Source organism: Ranitomeya imitator, chromosome 7, assembly GCF_032444005.1.
Source record: "Ranitomeya imitator isolate aRanImi1 chromosome 7, aRanImi1.pri, whole genome shotgun sequence".
In the NCBI taxonomy this organism is placed as follows: Eukaryota; Metazoa; Chordata; class Amphibia; order Anura; family Dendrobatidae; genus Ranitomeya; species Ranitomeya imitator.
In genome coordinates this window covers 9,478,127-9,500,170 of record NC_091288.1, presented here as the reverse complement: position 1 = coordinate 9,500,170, position 22,044 = coordinate 9,478,127, and the positions used below count along the sequence as shown (strand labels likewise).

Below are 22,044 nucleotides of genomic sequence, written 5' to 3'. Positions count from 1 at the left end.
AGCCACTGTGCTGCCATATATATAGTACAGTGCCAACCACTGAGTCCTTTTGCTGGTCTCTCTCTCTCTCTCTCTCCTCTCTCTCTCCTGAGCCCCCATGCTACTAGCTACTATATACAGGGCCGACGTTAGAGCAAGGCAGAGCTTCCGGGCCCAGCGTCTACAGCAGAAGGTCCTGATCATAATCAGTGAAGCTGCCCATGTAGAGACTGGTTGAGGACCTGTAGTGACATCATGATCATGTGACCAGCCATGTGACCAGCCATGTGACCAGCCATGTGACCAGCCATGTGACCAGCCATGTGACCAGCCATGTGACCAGCCATGTGACCGTGATGTCACCACAGGCCATGTACTCATTGGTCAGCGCTCCTGTCCTCCTGCACGGAGCCTCTGAGGGGAGCAGAACTACAGACCCCGCCCCCACCGCCCTGAGCTGTGAGGTAAGTAGTGCAGCACCCGCTGTGTGCACTGCTCCTGGTGAACATGGTTCCTAGCGAAAATGGTTCCTGGCCGTCAGCAACTCCTGCTCTTGTCGGCAGTCCCAGCACAGGAGAGGGCAGGGAGGTGTGTGCTGGGACAGTGCTGCTGGGAGCAGGAGGAGCTGCAGCGCATAGTGGGGAACATCTCATCCCCTGCAGCATACAGCAGCGTGTGTATCAGAGGTGTGTACAGGGTGTAGTCTGTGCTGTCTGGGAGCTATGTGTATCTTTTATATGGAGCACATGCATTACTGCCCTGACTGGCGTATGGGGCACAGTGGGCAGAGGGGGCCGCATCGAGCCCCTTCTCATCTGCCCATCGGGCCCCAGCGGCAGGCATCTGACGGTACACTGAACCGGCGTCTGAGGCCCACAAGGCAGTAGTTAAAGCCGCCAGCCAATCGGAGGCTGGCATCTGACGTCAGCGCGCACGTCACCGGCGTATGACAATGACGTCAGATGCCAGCCTCCAATTGGAGGCACTGAAATGCCTGGGATGGACGTCGGCGCTGGACAGCGGCCAGGTAAGAAAGGTGGTTTTTTTTTTTTTACTCAATGCGGCAAGCCAGGGGCATGATGAAGACACAGGGGCTTGATGGAGACACGGGGGGCAGGAATGTGAGACACGGGGCAGGATTGAAAACACAGGGGGCAGGAATAAAAACACGGGGGCAGGAATGTGAGACACGGGGCAGGAATGGAAAAAACACGGGGAAGAATGTGAGACACTGGGCAGGATGGAGACAAATGGGGCAGGAATATGGGGCAGGATGGAGACATATGGGGCAGGATGGGGAGATCATATGGTGTAGAATGGATACTCATGAGGGCAGCATGTGAGAACATATGGCTGGAGCCAGGAATGAGACACACGGGGCCAGGATGGGGAATATTATTACCATAGGGGCTAATTAAGGGATATTATTACTGCAGTGATGTATTTATTTTATTTTTTGAGGATACTGTTTTAAATGGGGTGAGGTGGTCCTACTGTGCAGAGCGACACCATGTCGCCTTTTTTTCTTCATCTGGTGTAATGTAGAAGTTGGGAAAAAATTAAGTAATGTGTTCTGCAAGAGGAGCTCGAGATAACTGTGTTATTTCCATTCCACTCATTGAACAGCCTGAACTCAGCACATGTCAATACAACCAACATGTTTGAGTGTCATGGTGCAATATGTGAGCATTGGGGGCTTTATTTTAGTTTTTTGCCTAGGGCCCCACTTTGTCTAAAACCGGCCCTGACTGTATATGCATACATTGCTAGCCACTGATCCCCATGTTACAGTATATACATACAGTGCCTTGCAAAAGTATTCGACCCCTCCTGGAACTTTTCAATCTTTTCCCACATATCGTGCTACAAACATGAAGATGCCAAATGTAAATTTTTGGTGAAGAATCAACAAGTGGAACACAATTGTGAAGTTGAACGAAATTTATTGGTTATTTTACATTTTTGTGGAAATTCAAAAACTGAAAAGTGGGGCGTGCAATATTATTCGGCCCCTTTACTTTCAGTGCAGAAGTTCATTGTGGATCTCTGAATGATCCAATGTTGTCCTAAATGCCTAATGATGATAAATATAATCCACCTGTGTGTAATCAAGTCTCCGTATAAATGCTCCTGCTCTGTGATAGTCTCAGGGTTCTGTGTGAAGCACAGAGAGCATCATGAAGACCAAGGAACACAACAGGCAGGTCCGTGATACTGTTGTGGAGAAGTTTAAAGCCGGATTTGGATACATGAATGATTTACAAAACTTTAAACATCCCAAGCAGCACTGTGCAAGCGATCATATTGAAATGGAAGGAGGATCATACCACTGCAAATCTACCAAGACCCGGCCGTCCCTCTAAACTTTCATCTCAAACAAGGAGAAGACTGATCAGAGATGCAGCCAAGAGGCCGATGATCACTGTGGATGAACTGCAGAGATCTACAGCTGAGGTGGGACAGTCTGTCCATAGGACAACAATCAGTCGTACACTGCACAAATCTGGCCTTTATGGAAGAGTGGCAAGAAGAAAGCCATTTCTCAAAGATATCCATAAAAAGTGTTGTTTAAAGTTTGCAACAAGCCACCTGGGAGGCACCAAACATGTGGAAGAAGGTGCTCTGGTCAGATGAAACCAAAATGAAACTTTTTAGCAACAATGCCAAACGATATGTTTGTTGTAAAGACAACACAGCTCATCACCCTGAACACACCATCCCCACTGTCAAACATGGTGGCGGCAGCATCATGGTTTGGGCCTGCTTTTCTTCAGCAGGGATAGGGAAGATGGTTAAAATTGATGGGAAGATGGATGGAGCCAAATACAGGATCATTCTTGAAGAAAACCTGTTGGAGTCTGCAAAAGACCTGAGACTGGGACGGAGATTTGTCTTCCAACAAGACAATGATCCCAAACATAAAGCAAAATCTACAATGGAATGGTTCACAAATAAACGTATCCAGGTGTTAGAATGGCCAAGTCACAGTCCAGACCTCAATCCAACCGAGAATCTGTGGAAAGAGCTGAAAACTGCTGATCACAAACGATCTCCATCAAACCTCACTGAGCTCGAGCTGTTTGCCGGGAAGAACGGGCGAGAATTTCAGTCTCTTGATGTACAAAACTGATAGAGACAAACCCCAAGAGACTTGTAATCGCAGGAAAAGGGGCGCAACAAAGTATTAAGTTACAGGGGCTGAATAATATTGCACGCCCCAGTTTTCAGGTTTTGAATTTCCACAAAAATGTAAAATAACCAATAAATTTCGTTCAACTTCACAATTGTGTTCCACTTGTTGTTGATTCTTCACCAAAAATTTACATTTGGTATCTTTATGTTTGAAGCATGATATGTGGGAAAAGGTTGAAAAGTTCCAGGGGGCCGAATACTTTCGCAAGGCATTGTACATTACTAACCACTGAACCCCCCCCCTTTTACTGTATATGCATACATTGCTAACCACTGAGCCACATATTTTTTCTATTTGTTTTTTGCTATCAGCTGCTGTACATCAGTGTGAGCCGCGCTGTACATTAGGGTGAATAGAGCTGAAGGTCCCAGTGTGACAGAAGAACGCTGCGGTGCAGGTATCTGCATATGTGATAGTACACAAGGATCAGAAGACATTTTTAATAATATTCATAAAGCACAATGTAACACTGTGGTCCAGAGTAGACCGGGTATCTCTCTCCACCCAATGCAGTGGAGAACTCCCAGAGCAAACTAGAAAACGGAGTATATCTATTTGGTGGATTGTTGTATAAAGAGATTGTATTCAGTTATCACCTATAAATTCATTGTCTATCAAACAATACAAAACATGGAGAAAAATACAGAGGAGACGTGACGGCAGACTAGAGGGCGGGTGGGTGACATAATGTAACCAGGGGAGGCAGGATCAGGTGTATAAGCAATATATTCAGCATAAATCGTAAGTGGGCTGGTGAGGAAGAGATCAGAAACACCAGACCCACAGATTGCAGTAAATCAAACCTGCTTACCCATCGTAAAATGGCGGCTCCCACAACGCTCCCTGCGGCCCCTTGACGCGTGTTTCGCTTAGCAGCTTTTTCAAAAGAGGATTCAGAAGACGGCAATGGTAATAGATAATGATAATGGATGTGGCCGAGTGACCGCAACATCAGAAGGAAGGAATATGAGAAGCTGGAGAAATACCAGGGCCTCAAAGGAGAACTGACCCCTAAGTTGGGAAAATGGCTACAACAGATCCCAGGAGCAACATGTCCAGAAACCGCATTGCTGGTACCAATTAAGATCCTGCGCAGAACCCTCAAACTCCCGAGGACCCCATAATGAAAAAGGACAAAAAAAGACCACCCTCACTGGGGGTGAAAAGGAAGTGTATATAGAAAGATATTGTTCAGTATTTATATGTTACTGTATGGCATCACTTTTGTGTTTCTCTATAATTTGGGCTCAATAATCCTGTCTACACAAAGGGCAAAGAGTAATATTAGCAGCACAGCACTCGGGGGCTCGATGTGTCACCGAGGACCCTCAGTCAGACGTATCATCATGTTTCTTAAAGTATCAAGTAATGTCAGACATCTTAATATCCCTTTCTTTGCATGTGAGCAGCGCCGCGGCTGCGCAGGTTCTCAGGGCCTCGGTTATACAGAATGTTCTTTTTCTCGCTGTTGCTGGATATAACAAGTCACTGAGGATTTATTGTCTGTTTTCGGGAGGGATCTGTCACTTTTCCAGTTCAGAGACATTTTATTGTTCTTCTTCACTAAATGAGGATCCTAATATGAAGGTATTCTTAGATCTAAGGAGCCGTTGGGGAGGCGACAGGACGCCCTCATCTTATTAGTGTCTATTCCAGAATCACATGTAAGATGGCTGCGGGGACGCCGGGGCTGCACCTGGGCACAGCTGACACTTTTATAGGTAAAGGATTAACAGAACTTGCGGTTATTGTTGTATGTTCCTGGTAATGCAATTGATCTAGGTCATACTGTTGGATTCCTTTGATGTCTGGATATAGCCACAATTTCTTTGACAATTTTTTCTTACAACTGAGACATTGTAACAAAAATGATACAACAGTTACTAGGTCAAATCCACAGACCTAGTAAAATGTATATAAATGCAACGGCATCTTCCTCCTGTTGTGTCCTACAACCCCCTCCCTCCATTGTACGAATCACTGGACAATGCGGACCCCGTCTTCTGCACCGTTCCACTGACTCCACGATGGAGCGATGGAGGTCGCAGTGTCTACAAGTGAGAGCTGTAGCTGCCTGTGATGTCTTACTATGTAAAGCATACAGGAAAGAAATATATCTTGGTACCGTGTTAGCCAGTAGATAGAAAAATATTTAGAATTGAGAGTCCTCAGTGGTTGATACCTTTTAATGGCCAACTATAAAGATGGTAACAAATTGCAAGCTTTCGAGACTACACAGATGATGATGATGAAGAGACTCGAAAGCTGCAATTTGTTACCATCTTTTCAGTCAGCCATTAAAAGGTATCAACCACTGAGGACTCTCAATTCTAAATATTTTTCTATGTAAAGCATGGCAGACCATAACAAGAAAACTCCTCATTACTGCAGAAAATGATGAATTGTCCTCATTTCACTGAAGGATTAATTAATGAAACAGTCAGGCTGCCCACTAAATACAGATACTTTATATCCCGCAGATCTTCACCCCCATTCATGGCAGTAAATGATGAATGCACTTTCCATTGCCTGAAAAGAAGAGCGACCAAACAAACTGTCATTGCTGCCAAGATTGAGATTTTGGTTTTTATCCTAAGTCATGTGATAAGGTTCGTTAGAGGGTCGATATTGGCCATTAGGATCGCTACTTCCTATAGGTGGCGCTAGAGTTCTAGTCCTCTTCCTCTCTGAAGAGACAATTTGCATTACTACCAATGGTCGCCCCATTATTCTAACCAGTTGTGCCCACTAATAGAGGCAGACAAAGCAGAGCCGGGGAATTACAATTACATTGAAAATACAGTGAAAAGAAAAATATATCTAACGTTTTATTTCAATCGTTGGAGCTTTGTAGTCCTACATTGGCCCCTACCCGTTTCATGGCTGGTTAGGGAAGAGAAGGCAAATATTTTTTGGGAAAGCAATAGACCCCCTCTGCAATATCAATGTGTAAAGCATACAATGTAGCATGAAGGGCTGGACCTATGAGTCATGGACCTCTGTGCCGGCAGAGATGGAACAACCCTGCATAGTTTGTCTCTTATTGTTTCTTCAGCTTTACAATAAATGGAGAATTTATGGAGCAGTTTAATTCTGGCTCCAGCGGCTTAGACAGCCGGTTTCCTTGAGAGACTGCTGGGTCTGACAATAGGTTAGACAAACTGAACGATAGGAGCAAAATCCATAATTTTTGACACATTATATAATATCCAACAGGTCGCTCTATAGCAACGAGATGAAACTGCAACATTGTTACAGATTGTATAACGAGGCCGGTGTGACCCAATGTCCGAGGCAATGGCGGAGAATATTATTAATCTTCTCTCCTATGTTGCCTGCATTGTGTCCGCTGGTAACCTTACTTTATGAGGGATATTAGATCCCATCTGCTGCTGGATTAAGACCTGAAGCAAGAACGTTACAGAAGACCTAACAAGAAAGCCAAGGCCTGGAGTCAGTGTGATCGTACTCTAATTATTTAATATTCGGTATTTACGCCTCGTTCTTTCATTGTTTTCTGCCACGTAAACAGTTTTACAGTAATGTTAGGGGGTTTTATCAGAAATAATCACTATGTAACAATGGCCAATGCAGCTCCATGGAGTCACATCACAAGGTGATCTCGGCGGTCGTCACATTGTCACGACTGATTTCACGCATTATCTGCAGTAGGACGCAGCCCGGTCAGGTTCCAGGAGGTCTCCCTGCGGGAAAGCGACCCTCACTCATACGTAATATTAACCCTTTTGCTGTGTTTTTGGTTTATTAATTTCCCGGTCCCTGAACTATTTCCCATTCAATCGTCTGAATCAGCAATAATCAGGGGGATGATGGAAACACAAAGCGTCCGCCATATCTGAGCGCAGCACCATGCAGGCAGCGCCGGCACCGGAGCCACTTATTTCACATTCATTTGGTGTAGTGGGAATTTCTATAAATGACAATCCTGTTCATTCACTTCCTGAAGCTCCGAGGCTGAGATGACGCGCAAACGTTCCCAATGTCACATCCTCACACACATTTCGTATAGTTTCAGATAAATGGGATCTGTCGCAGCCGCTCATTCCATTCCTGGGTTCAGCACCCTGGGTAAGGTTCATCCATCAGACATTCATTATCAGAATAACCAGAAAAAGCCACAGAACCGTTATATTATATTCCACTGACCCGGAACCCGGTCCACCTGAAGGTCCGGTATCGCCGTAATGCTGGACCTGTTCACTTTATGAAATGTACGGTAGTTGCAGCAGAGCTGAGTCTGTTTGGTGTAGCAAATCTAAGTTTGATGACATAAAACTGCAATTCCAAAAAATGTATGCTGCTGTTTCAAATGTACAGAAAACACCAAAATCTCTTATCGCCTTATTTTATCACTGAATATTTTCCCATTTTATCTCTTTAAAATTTGATGTCAGCGATGCATCTCAGACACAGACCTCACATCCAGCCTATATTACTGTGAGAGACACACAGAACTCACATCCAGCCTATATTACCAGGAGAGACACACAGACCTCCCATCCAGCCTATATTACTGGGAGAGACGCACAGACCTCCCATCCAGCCTATATTACTGGGAGAGACACACAGACCTCACATCCAGCCTATATTACTGGGAGAGACACACAGACCTCACATCCAGCATATATTACTGGGAGAGACACACAGACCTCACATCCAGCCGATATTACTGGGAGAGACACACAGAACTCACATCCAGCCTATATTACCAGGAGAGACACACAGACCTCCCATCCAGCCTATATTACCAGGAGAGACACACAGACCTCCCATCCAGCCTATATTACTGGGAGAGACGCACAGACCTCCCATCCAGCCTATATTACTGGGAGAGACACACAGACCTCACATCCAGCCTATATTACTGGGAGAGACACACAGACCTCACATCCAGCATATATTACTGGGAGAGACACACAGACCTCACATCCAGCCGATATTACTGGGAGAGACACACAGACCTCACATCCAGCCTATATTACCAGGAGAGACACACAGAACTCACATCCAGCCTATATTACCAGGAGAGACACACAGACCTCCCATCCAGCCTATATTACTGGGAGAGACGCACAGACCTCCCATCCAGCCTATATTACTGGGAGAGACGCACAGACCTCCCATCCAGCCTATATTACTGGGAGAGACGCACAGACCTCCCATCCAGCCTATATTACTGGGAGAGACACACAGACCTCACATCCAGCCTATATTACTGGGAGAGACACACAGACCTCACATCCAGCATATATTACTGGGAGAGACACACAGACCTCACATCCAGCATATATTACTGGGAGAGACACACAGACCTCACATCCAGCCGATATTACTGGGAGAGACACACAGACCTCACATCCAGCCTATATTACTGGGAGAGACACACAGTCCTCCCATCCAGCCTATATTACTGAGAGAGACACACAGAGCACACATCCAGCCTATATTACTGGGAGAGACACACAGGTCTCACATCCACCCTATATTACTGGGAGAGACACACAGACCTCACATCCAGCCTATATTACTGGGAGAGACGCACAGACCTCACATCCAGCCTATATTACTGGGACAGACACACAGACCTCACATCCAGCCTATATTACTGGGAGAGACACACAGACCTCACATCCACCCTATATTACTGGGAGAGACACACAGACCTCACATCCAGCCTATATTACTGGGAGAGACGCACAGACCTCACATCCAGCCTATATTACTGGGACAGACACACAGACCTCACATCCAGCCTATATTACTGTGAGAGACACACAGACCTCACATCCAGCCTATGTTACCAGGAGAGACACACAGACCTCACATCCAGCCTATGTTACCAGGAGAGACACACAGACCTCACAGCTCGTCTACCCAAAAGAGAAAAGTCTGACACCAGGATCAGGTTGTGACCTGCATATTAGTAGGGCTGAAAATTAACAAAGGAATGAAGACTTCAGCCTGATATTCAGTGCTTACAAAGTAAAGATTACTATTAACATATGTAATAATCATTCCTTCCATATCAGAGGTGTCCAAAGCCTTTCCTGTACACCAATGCTTCTTTGTGAAATCCATAGGCGCCTCCTCTGTGATTTAAGTAAATAAGGCAGCACACTGCAGCGCTAGAACATGCAAACTTGAAACACGAAATTTGAACTGCATTACTGCACTAGAAATATGAAAAATGAGAGCGTTTAGCGCATAAAAATGGCCAATTTTATGTGTACCTGGTAGCCCCTTTACGGCGTCTCTCTTATACCAGGTCCTACACTTGCCTAAACTAAACGCTCTCATTTTTCATATTTCTAGTGCAGTAATGCAGTTCAAATTTAGTGTTTCAAGTTTGCATGTTTTAGCGCTGCAGTGTGCTGCCTTATTTACTTAACTATATACGAGTTGGCGACTCTAGGTTCAGCACCTGTTCACACTGAGTCTATGTTTGGATGTGCAGGTCAGGTTTTTGAAATGTATCCTCTGTGATTTAAGGCTTCAGCAATGCTCAGAGATGTAACGTCCATTGTGATCTCCTATTTGTAGCACTTTGTAGTCGCTTGTGTGGTGTCCTTGAAGGTGAGATGCAATGGTCCTCAAGGTTGTGTAAAGAGACTTTTAGGGGAGGGGGTGATGATTTGAGACCCTGGGCCATTTCAGCATAAAATCACAGTAAAATGCCCTCATTTACTTCGCTCACCGCTTCCCTCGGACAGATCCCGCACGCCTGGTATGACGATTTGGAAACGAGCAAATACAAGTTCCTATGGCTAAAATTGCAGAGCAATAGTGAAGGGTATTTTCAGAGACTCCGGATGAGCTGGGAGAGAAGTTCTGCGGATAATTCGTCCTCTGTCATTGGACTGACCTCTGCCCCAGCCAAGATCTCTCTACAGAGGAGACATTTGCTGCTGGTAGCCGGAGCGAGGGATTGTTCTTATGATGTTTTATGAAGGTTTTTAAGTTTTGTCCATTAAATCCAACCAACATCTGCAAGTAGAGACTGAAGCGGAGCGCATCCCTGAATCCACACATATACTGTATACACAGGAAACATTACAAACAATTCTACTGTGGCTGCTTATCCAGTATTGTAGGGCTGCAATTACTTGGACAGGATACATTGTATCAAATTTACTTTTATATTTACTTTTCATGTCCTAAAGTCAATGAAGGCTTACAAAATGAGATGTCTAATATATTATTCTTTTTAGGTCCTCAAATTCTGGAAATATTTTTTTTCCAGGTTCAAATTCTTTATCTACTATATAATTGTCTAAGGGTCACTTCCGTCTTTCTGTCTGTCACGGATATTCATTGGTCGCGGCCTCTGTCTGTCATGGAAATCCAAGTCGCTGATTGGTCGCGGCAAAACACCCACGACCATTGCCATGACCAATCAGCGACGGCCATAGTCTGGCAGCGAAATGGCCGCTGCTTCACTGTCCTGCAGTCGGTGCTGAGCACTCACACAGGGTTAATGCCAGCTTAACGGACCGCGGTGTAGCGCACTCCGATAATGCAGCTATTAACCCTGTGTGACCAACTTTTTACTATTGATGCTGCGTATGCAGCATCAATAGTAAAAAGATCTGTTACAAATAATAATAAAAAAAAAGGTTATTCTCACCCTCCGGCGTCGCGTCCTGTCCTCGGCAGTGCAAGCGGCAGGTTCCGGTGCCAAGGATGCTATGCGAGAAGGACCTGCCATGACGTCAAGATCATGTGACCGCGACATCATCACAGGTCCTGCGCTCATCCAACCCTGGGACCGGAAGCTGCCGCGTGCACCGCACACAGGTGACAGGACTACAAGGGCCCTTCGGAAGGTGAGTATATGTTTATTTTTTATTTTAAGTCTTTTTTAACCACTCATATAGTGCCCACATTGCTATATACTATGTGGGCTGTTATATACTACATCTCTGTGCTATATACGATGTAGCTGGGCAATATATAACGTGACTGTCCAATATACTACGTGGCTGTGCAATATACTATGTGCTCTGTGTTATACTACGTCGACTGTGCAATATACTACGTGGCTCTTATATACTACGTGGCTGTGCAATATACTACATGCCTCTACAATATGCTACGTGGCTCTGCTATATACTATGTCGCTGACAAATATACTACATAGCTGTGCAATACACTATGTGACTGTGTTACATACTACGTGGCTGTGCAGTATACTATGTGCCTGTGCAATATACTACTTGGCTCTACAATATACTACGTGGCTATGCTATATACTACGTGGCTGACCAATATACTACATACCTATGCAATACACTACGTGGCTATGTTATATACTACATAGCTCTGCTATATACTACGTACGCTCACATATACTACGTAGCTCTGTTATATACTACGTTGGTTGTGTTATATACTACGTCACTGTGCAATATAGTACATAGCCTGTGCTATATACTACCTACATATTCTAGAATACCCGATACGTTAGAATCGGGCCACCATCTAGTCTTTAATAGTTTCTTAATATAGAATAACATTGCTCTACCTCCCCTGCATAGACACACGTGTACAAAAATTCTCCTACTTGCAGCCACTAGAGGGAGCTCACTGCAAGCATCTATGCAAGGAGCACAATACCAGCAGGCAGTGAGCTCCTGAGCGCCACCTAGTGATGGCTGCAGGAAGACAAAGGTGAATCATTTTACTTTGTGTCAAGGCAAAAAATTTGAAACTTTGTATCAGAAAATCTGAACTCTAACCTTTCTTCATGCAGATGAGTCTTTATTATTAAAGCTAAACTAAATTCTTATGTTGATTAGTGTAAATGGAGCGTCCTTTAAAAAAGAAAACCATAATTATCCTTTGATGATGATAAACGGCATAGAACATAAATGAGGGATCATTACCAGCATGACTTATGGTTAATGATCACATTCCTTCATTTAACCAACATGTCAATCATTTACAAGTTCTGCTGTCCTAATTACATTTTGAGCAGTTTTCTCGTGCCTGATAAGATCATAAGTTGTTTTTTTTTTCTGCATTATTTTTGTAAACATTTCTGCACCTCTGTGGCCCATGGTGGTAACTTGTATTTAACAGTATTTCATATCTATTACACCCAGAAAGTAATGTATTATGCATTGTTTTGGGTGAAGACCCTTCATCAGACGTATAAGCTATGTTCATTGCATATGGGTCAAGGAGGTCCAGAGTACGGCGGTGGGACTCCCCAAACATGGCCCCCAGGATGCAGGTCTATCAATCCTTGGGCTGTCTACAGCCATGATGAGGATACAATGTGACTGATATCTACAGCCATGATGAGGATACAATGTGACTGTTATCTACAGCCATGATGAGGATACAATGTGACTGTTATCTACAGCCATGATGAGGATACAATGTGACTGATATCTACAGCCATGATTAGGATACAATGTGAGTGTTATCTACAGCCATGATGAGGATACAATGTGACTGTGATATCTACAGCCATAATGAGGATACAATGTGAGTGTGTTATCTACAGCCGTGATGAGGATACAATGTGACTGTGTTATCTACAGCCATGATGAGGATACAATGTGACTGTTATCTACAGCCGTGATGAGGATACAATGTGACTGATATCTACAGCCATGATGAGGATACAATATGAGTGTGATATCTACAGCCATGATGAGGATACAATGTGACTGATATCTACAGCCATGATGAGGATACAATGTGACTGTTATCTACAGCCATAATGAGGATACAGTGTGACTGTGATATCTACAGCCATGATGAGGATACAATGTGACTGTTATCTACAGCCGTGATGAGGATACAATGTGACTGTGTTATCTACAGCCGTGATGAGGATACAATGTGACTGTTATCTACAGCCATGATGAGGATACAATGTGACTGTGTTATCTACAGCCATAATGAGGATACAATGTGACTGTGTTATCTACAGCCATGATGAGGATATAATGTGACTGTGATATCTACAGCCATGATGAGGATACAATGTGACCGTGTTATCTACAGCCATGATGAGGATACAATGTGACTGTGTTATCTACAGCCATGATGAGGATACAATGTGACCGTGTTATCTACAGCCATGATGAGGATACAATGTGACTGTTATCTACAGCCATGATGAGGATACAATGTGACTGTGTTATCTACAGCCATGATGAGGATACAATGTGACTGTTATCTACAGCCGTGATGAGGATACAATGTGACTGTGTTATCTACAGCCGTGATGAGGATACAATGTGACTGTTATCTACAGCCATAATGAGGATACAATGTGACTGTGTTATCTACAGCCATGATGAGGATATAATGTGACTGATATCTACAGCCATGATGAGGATACAATGTGACTGATATCTACAGCCATGATGAGGATACAATGTGACCGTGTTATCTACAGCCATGATGAGGATATAATGTGACTGATATCTACAGCCATGATGAGGATACAATGTGACCGTGTTATCTACAGCCATGATGAGGATACAATGTGACTGTTATCTACAGCCATGATGAGGATACAATGTGACTGTTATCTACAGCCATGATGAGGATACAATGTGACTGTTATCTACAGCCGTGATGAGGATACAATGTGACTGTTATCTACAGCCGTGATGAGGATACAATGTGACTGTGTTATCTACAGCCGTGATGAGGATACAATGTGACTGTTATCTACAGCCATAATGAGGATACAATGTGACTGTGTTATCTACAGCCATGATGAGGATATAATGTGACTGATATCTACAGCCATGATGAGGATACAATGTGACTGATATCTACAGCCATGATGAGGATACAATGTGACCGTGTTATCTACAGCCATGATGAGGATATAATGTGACTGATATCTACAGCCATGATGAGGATACAATGTGACCGTGTTATCTACAGCCATGATGAGGATACAATGTGACTGTTATCTACAGCCATGATGAGGATACAATGTGACTGTTATCTACAGCCGTGATGAGGATACAATGTGACCGTGTTATCTACAGCCATGATGAGGATACAATGTGACTGTGTTATCTACAGCCATGATGAGGATACAATGTGACCGTGTTATCTACAGCCATGATGAGGATACAATGTGACTGTTATCTACAGCCATGATGAGGATACAATGTGACTGTGTTATCTACAGCCATGATGAGGATACAATGTGACCGTGTTATCTACAGCCATGATGAGGATACACTGTGACTGTTATCTACAGCCATGATGAGGATACAATGTGACCGTGTTATCTACAGCCGTGATGAGGATACAATGTGACTGTTATCTACAGCCATGATGAGGATACAATGTGACTGTGTTATCTACAGCCATGATGAGGATACAATGTGACTGTTATATACAGCCATGATGAGGATACAATGTGACTGATATCTACAGCCATGATGAGGATACAATATGAGTGTGATATCTACAGCCATGATGAGGATACAATGTGACTGATATCTACAGCCATGATGAGGATACAATATGAGTGTGATATCTACAGCCATGATGAGGATACAATGTGACTGATATCTACAGCCATGATGAGGATACAATGTGACTGTTATCTACAGCCATGATGAGGATTCAATGTGACTGTGCTGCTCACAGCTGTAATGAAGATACAATTTGACAATCTCCAATCATTTATAAATAACAAATAATGAGATACGTATAATGATCATTATGACAGAACCCAAGGATCTGATGTTTCCCGTTGGTAGATCCAAGCAATATAAGTAATTAGTGCTACATGTCAGGGAGTTCTCCATGTCAGCCCTAAAGAAAGGAAGAACATTATATCTGTGCAGAAGGGAAAATCTGTACATGGTGGGTAAACATAGGAGCTTATACCACAGGGAAGCTTGTGTCCATTGTCCAGCATGTTCCTTATTGATGTGAACAGGTTTATCGTTGGGATCTCTGGTGGCGGATCCTGATTCTCTTGTATTTGTCCTCTCACATCGCAGACACAGTTAGACACTATGGAGGATCCGCCTGAACCGATGGAGAAATTACAGTGGAAGCATCATCACATCAGAATTTAATTGTTTCATCCATTGCCCTTAAACATGACTATTTAAATAGTAATAAAATGGCAATTTCCACCGTCCCATAGAGAAGCTCATTACTAAAAATATCTACTGGGGCAGAATCTGTGAGACAGGGAGAGGGCATGAAATAAAGAAGTGTCATTGTCTTTCATGGATTCTCTGGAGATTTAAGTGCAAACATGAAATTGCTAAATCCAATAGTGACATTTCCATTAAAACGTTTCCGCACAGATACATTTATTCTTACAATTTCCAGAGCTCGGAGGATTCTCCAGGAAGAACTCCATGATATATTAATGTTCCATGTAGAGATGAGCGAATTGACCTGACCTGTTCCCCAATCCACCAGGAGCTGGTCTTCTGGATGAATTAGGCAGATTGACACATTGTTCATGTGGTTTTATCCATTAAACAAGTACAGAGTGATCCTGTCACGATCCTGGCACTATGAAAATGTATTAAAATGCAGTCACCAGTGATAGGTGATCAGGGCGATCAAAGATATAGGAGATCAGGGGCGATCAGAATGATAGGAGATCAGGGGCGATCACAGAGATAGGAGATCAGGGGCGATTAGAATGATAGGAGATCAGGGGCGATCAAAGAGATAGGAGATCGGGGGTGATCATAGAGATAGGAGATCAGGGGCGATCAGAATGATAGGAGATCAGGGGCGATCACAGTGATAGGAGATCAGGGGCGATCAAAGAGATAGGAGATCAGGGGCGATCACAGAGATAGGAGATCAGGGGCGATCAGAATGATAGGAGATCAGGGGCGATCACAGAGATAGGAGATCAGGGGCGATCATAGAGATAGGAGATCAGGGGTGATCATAGAGATAGGAGATCAGGGGCGATCACAGAGATAGGAGATCAGGGGTGATCATAGAGATAGGAGATCAGGGGTGATCACAGAGATAGGAGATCAGGGGCGATCACAGAGATAGGAGATCAGGGGCGATCACAGTGATAGGAGATCAGGGGCGATCACAGTGATAGGAGATCAGGGGCGATCAGAATGATAGGAGATCAGGGGCGATTACAGCGATTGGAGATCAGGGGCGATCACAGTGATAGGAGATCAGGGGCGATCACAGAGATAGGAGAGCTAGGACGATCACAGAGATAGGAGAGCTAGGATGATCACAGAGATGGGAGATCGGGGCGATCATGGCAATAGGATGTCGGGGGCGATCAAAGAGATAGGAGATTGGGGGTGATCATAGAGATAGGAGATCGGGGCGATCACAGCGATAGGATGTCGGGGGCGATCACAGAGATAGGAGAGCTAGGACGATCACATAGATCGGGGCGATCACAGAGATAGGAGATCAGGGGTGATCAGAGAGATAGGAGATCACTGGCGCTGCTTGTGAGGGGAGCTATGTATCACGGATGTTGCCAGATAACAGATTCTGTGATCTAGAATCCCGTAGGTTTCTCTCCAGTTTGCTCTGTGCTGAAGGGGTAAATCCGCCATAAAGGATGGGGGTTTTAGGTGAATAGGTGAGAGAAGGGCCGGAGTCCTACTCACCATATCGTCACCTCCAGGCAGCGGCTGGGAGGTAAATGTTGAGCCACTGTTTTTTTTTCTCTCTTATGTGTTTGGAGAGGAAAGTCTCCACACGTGGCTCCAGGAGGGGCTGAGGCCTTTGTGTGTTACCTGTGGGTGTATCCTGCAGAAAAAGGACTATTGAACCTTATTTTTGTTCTGTTTTGCCATTAGGTCAGAAAGGCCAGGTTTACTTTGTTGTATCCTGCTGCGATTTATGCTGTAATCTAACAAACCAGCAGGTGACTTAGAAGTAATACGAAGAATCAGAGATTGGGAACTAATTTGTCACTAATGTTCATAGAATCTCGGGGAAACCAAATGTTCGCAGTTTTCCATCATTCGACTCTTGTCCATCCAGGTGGTGGCCAGTTGGATGCCATTTTGCTAGATTCATTTGAAGGTCATTAATTAACTGACCTGGGGCAGCTCCATAAGACACGTTGGGGCCAAGGACAGGAGAATAGAAAGGTTTTATTATTTTGTGACCACATCCCTCCATTTCTTATGTTATGGAGGCCGCAGACTTCAGAGCTTATAACTGGCAGAGGCACAATCAACTCGAGCTCATCCGGCCGCAACAAAGTTATGGAGATTCACTCATTAATGATAATAGCAATAATATTTAATTACGACATAAAAATGAATTGCTATACTTGTTCTTCTGAGACCTCCATGTCGGAGGGAATCCCGGGTCCGGCACAGATGTCTGATGTCCAAGCTTCATAATGATTCACTGTGGATAATTGTGACCTTTATCAGTAAATGTCAGACACTCGTACCATTGGGTGGAATTCACTAATTATCACACAATTATATAAATTACAGGAGACGTTCTGCCCTTACCAGGAGCAACAGATGGGAAGATCTCCGCTTGCTGTCAGATGGGAAGATCTCCGCTTGCTGTCAGATGGGAAGATCTCCGCTTGCTGTCAGATGGGAAGATCTCCGCTTGCTGTCAGATGTGAAGATCTCCGCTTGCTGTCAGATGGGAAGATCTCCGCTTGCTGTCAGATGTGAAGATCTCCGCTTGCTGTCAGATGGGAAGATCTCCGCTTGCTGTCAGATGGGAAGATCTCCGCTTGCTGTCAGATGTGAAGATCTCCGCTTGCTGTCAGATGGGAAGATCTCCGCTTGCTGTCAGATGGGAAGATCTCCGCTTGCTGTCAGATGGGAAGATCTCCGCTTGCTGTCAGATGTGAAGATCTCCGCTTGCTGTCAGATGGGAAGATCTCCGCTTGCTGTCAGATGTGAAGATCTCCGCTTGCTGTCAGATGTGAAGATCTCCGCTTGCTGTCAGATGTGAAGATCTCCGCTTGCTGTCAGATGTGAAGATCTCCGCTTGCTGTCAGATGTGAAGATCTCCGCTTGCTGTCAGATGGGAAGATCTCCGCTTGCTGTCAGATGGGAAGATCTCCGCTTGCTGTCAGATGTGAAGATCTCCGCTTGCTGTCAGATGGGAAGATCTCCGCTTGCTGTCAGATGGGAAGATCTCCGCTTGCTGTCAGATGGGAAGATCTCCGCTTGCTGTCAGATTTGAAGATCTCCGCTTGCTGTCAGATGGGAAGATCTCCGCTTGCTGTCAGATGTGAAGATCTCCGCTTGCTGTCAGATGTGAAGATCTCCGCTTGCTGTCAGATGTGAAGATCTCCGCTTGCTGTCAGATGTGAAGATCTCCGCTTGCTGTCAGATGGGAAGATCTCCGCTTGCTGTCAGATGTGAAGATCTCCGCTTGCTGTCAGATGGGAAGATCTCCGCTTGCTGTCAGATGGGAAGATCTCCGCTTGCTGTCAGATGGGAAGATCTCCGCTTGCTGTCAGATGGGAAGATCTCCGCTTGCTGTCAGATGTGAAGATCTCCGCTTGCTGTCAGATGGGAAGATCTCCGCTTGCTGTCAGATGTGAAGATCTCCGCTTGCTGTCAGATGTGAAGATCTCCGCTTGCTGTCAGATGGGAAGATCTCCGCTTGCTGTCAGATGTGAAGATCTCCGCTTGCTGTCAGATGTGAAGATCTCCGCTTGCTGTCAGATGGGAAGATCTCCGCTTGCTGTCAGATGTGAAGATCTCCGCTTGCTGTCAGATGTGAAGATCTCCGCTTGCTGTCAGATGTGAAGATATCCGCTTGCTGTCAGATGGGAAGATCTCCGCTTGCTGTCAGATGGGAAGATCTCCGCTTGCTGTCAGATGGGAAGATCTCCGCTTGCTGTCAGATGGGAAGATCTCCGCTTGCTGTCAGATGGGAAGATCTCCGCTTGCTGTCAGATGGGAAGATCTCCGCTTGCTGTCAGATGGGAAGATCTCCGCTTGCTGTCTGTCCTGCTCGTGTGATGGACGGACAAATAATGAGATATGCATATCAAGAAATTGTAGAAAAAGCATTTCCCGTGGATTTTTAGGTTATCTGCAGATTATTTTTACCATATGCTTTGGCAATGCTAACATGTACTTAGTCCTGCCAATAAAGCTCAATTGAATTATATGTGGATTTTCTGTGCAGAATTTGCATAAAAATCTAATTGCGATGCACTGTGTGCACACGTAGATAAAGGGGTATATTCCGTTCTTAGGAAGTAAAGTTTATTCTTGTGCATGTTCTCACATTTTCCAGATTTTTGCTTGTTCTCATTTAATAGAATGTTTCATTTTAAAATTTTTCAGGATAGAAATATGTCAGACAACTTCTGATGTCATTCTCCGAGGCCTTGTAAGGCTGGATCAGGCAGCTGCTCGCCGCCTGAGTATTCAGGTGATTGGAAATCCAAGCTGATACCAAATTGCTGATTTTTTTGCACTTCTTGTGCCACCTGATAAATACAGCTCTTCTATTCCAAGGTGCTTGTCTGCAAATCCGACTCTGCAGTTCCGAGCTCTGCTGTGCCAATGCCTCCCTCTCCAGCATATCCAGCTTCACTATTCCTGCTGCTCTGTGTGGTGACCTGCTCACCCAGCTCTGCTGTTCCATGCGCCATCCAGAGTATGCAGCTCTGAGGTATCTTGTTGCACTAATGCCTCTGGTCCGAGCTGTTCATCCTGACCTATGGCTTATGGCAGGGGTGTCAAACTGCATTCCTCGAGGGCTGCAAACAGGTCATGTTTTCAGGATTTCCTTGTGTTGCACAGGTGATAATTTAATCACCTACACACATAATGATTCCAGCACCTTGTGCAATGCTAAGGAAATCTTGAAAACACGCTTGGTTTGAGGCCCTCGAGGAATACAGTTTGACACCTCTGGCTTATGGAATCCACCTCCCCAGGTGATCCCTCACTGGTCCTCTCTAACCACCAGGCATTAAGTTCTGTCTCTGGCTCAGCTGCTCTTAGTTACCTTTGATCATTGTGAGATTCTTCAGGGAAAGTTGCTCTCTGCTCAGTAGAAAGAAACAAGTAGTGTCATGATCTTCCAGAAAAATGGTAATTTTGAATAAAGAACCATAGCTTGCTAGCACTGAACACTTGTGTAGAGATAACGCACTTTTCTCCTGAGTAATCTCATCTCCCTGACATGTCCTGACACAATCTTGGCTGAAGTGAAGTATCAGACGGAGGCGGCGGACGCACTTCTTGTACGGGGAGAAGGGGAGAAGTTTTTACACGTTTGGGGACTGGTAGAAAACATAAAATCCAGTTAGCTCACAATGTAATGGTGGTGAGGAGCAGGCGGCCGTGACAGCGCTCAGATCAGGCCCCTCACTTTGTATTATTGACGCCTTTTTCCATTTGCTAAAATCCTGATCTGACAGTGAAATCCAGAGAGAAACCTCAGTAATGATATTATAGGATGTCGGGCCTTGGTCAGTCACCAGGAAAGATCTCATCCTATCCTCAGCCCCATCTGCAATGTATACGTGATCACTTAGTGCATCCACAGTAAGATCCGTCCTTATAATCAGATACTTACAGGGGCTCTCTGGGCGTAAGATATCGATGGCGTCTCCTTAGGATAGATCATCAGTATCAGATTGGTGGGGTCCGGCACCCGACACATCCCTCCGATCAGCTCTCATTGGCTCCGTCCAGTACGTACATCCAGCCACCAACGGACCAGCTAGGAGCTGATTGGTGGGTTGTGCTGGGTGTCGGACCCCCCACCAATCTGATACTGATGATCTGTCCTGAGGAGAAGCCATCGATATCTTATGCCTGGAGGATCCCTTTAATTATACAATGTATCACATTTTAGATAAATGTAGCTGCTCGCAGTCTGTATGGCCGATCCATAACTGTCAGAGCTTTCCTAGCATTCACCAACCTCCCGTCTGCAAGACACTTCCAGTATTGCTCATCCAGAGCTTCCACGTCCAGGAATATCATGGCAAAACTACAGTAAGGACCGACACATGGAAAGGGAGAAAGGAAACAATGCGTCAATAATGACACAGGTCTGCGGCTAAAAAGCTGTTTGATTATTTTCATATAATTTCCATGAATTTTGGTGTTTTGATAATGAAAAAAAATATTGAAAAAAATCCTAAACGTCAGGACATGCCAGAAACCTACAGGTTCTTCTGCAAACTCTGGTGTGAATCCTCGACAGGCGGCTTATTGTCTTTCCCCATGAACATCAATAGGAAGTGTGTGATTGGCTGGTGGCAGTCAGGTGGTAAGTGACATAACGAAAGGTCCTTACGCTTTCAAGAACCTTGCATTGGAATTTCATTCATCAACAGTGTTTCCCCAAATTAGCGTCATGGCTTTGTGGAAGTTTATTAATTCTCCTGACCGTTTCTGTTGTGTTGAATCAACAGCTGAATATTACAGACTTTGTGATAAAAGTATACTTAACATACTTCAGACTAAAGCTTGGAGAAGAAGATAAAGTGTGGGCGCCTCGTAAAGTACAAACGGTGTGGTGAGGACCTCTGAAACTGGTTCAAGGGTAAGAAAAAAGCTTTCATTATGGGATTCCTATGGTATGACGAGAGCAGAAGAACCATAGTGATGACGGTTACTTTTTATCATGCAACGTGAAAGGGTATAATTCCAAATGGAAGCATTCCATCTCTTCACTGTGTCCCATCCCCCATGGCACAGATATACCAACACCCAAGGCTCCTGCCACCTTGGAAGAGATACCGAGCTCCGATGAAGTTGGAATCATTCCTCAACCAGATGACGAATCAAGTTCTAACTTTGAAGATGATTCAAGACCAACATATTTTCCCAGGAGGAGATGAAGGATTTAGTAAGAGACTTGAATCCTCCCAAAGATGCCGCTGAGTT

At 44.7% G+C, this 22,044-nt stretch overlaps 1 protein-coding gene and 1 long non-coding RNA gene across 2 annotated transcripts in view; one reads left to right on the top strand and one right to left on the bottom strand.

Annotated features, from left to right (window-relative positions):
* CNTNAP5 (contactin associated protein family member 5) overlaps positions 1-22,044 on the bottom strand; it is a 281,715-nt gene that overhangs the window by 242,496 nt on the left and 17,175 nt on the right. The gene's annotated exons all lie outside the window — the stretch shown is intronic.
* Positions 342-17,745, top strand: LOC138644365 (uncharacterized). Its single transcript, XR_011314607.1, has 3 exons — positions 342-443; positions 3,484-3,569; positions 17,650-17,745. It is a non-coding gene; the product is annotated as an uncharacterized lncRNA (long non-coding RNA).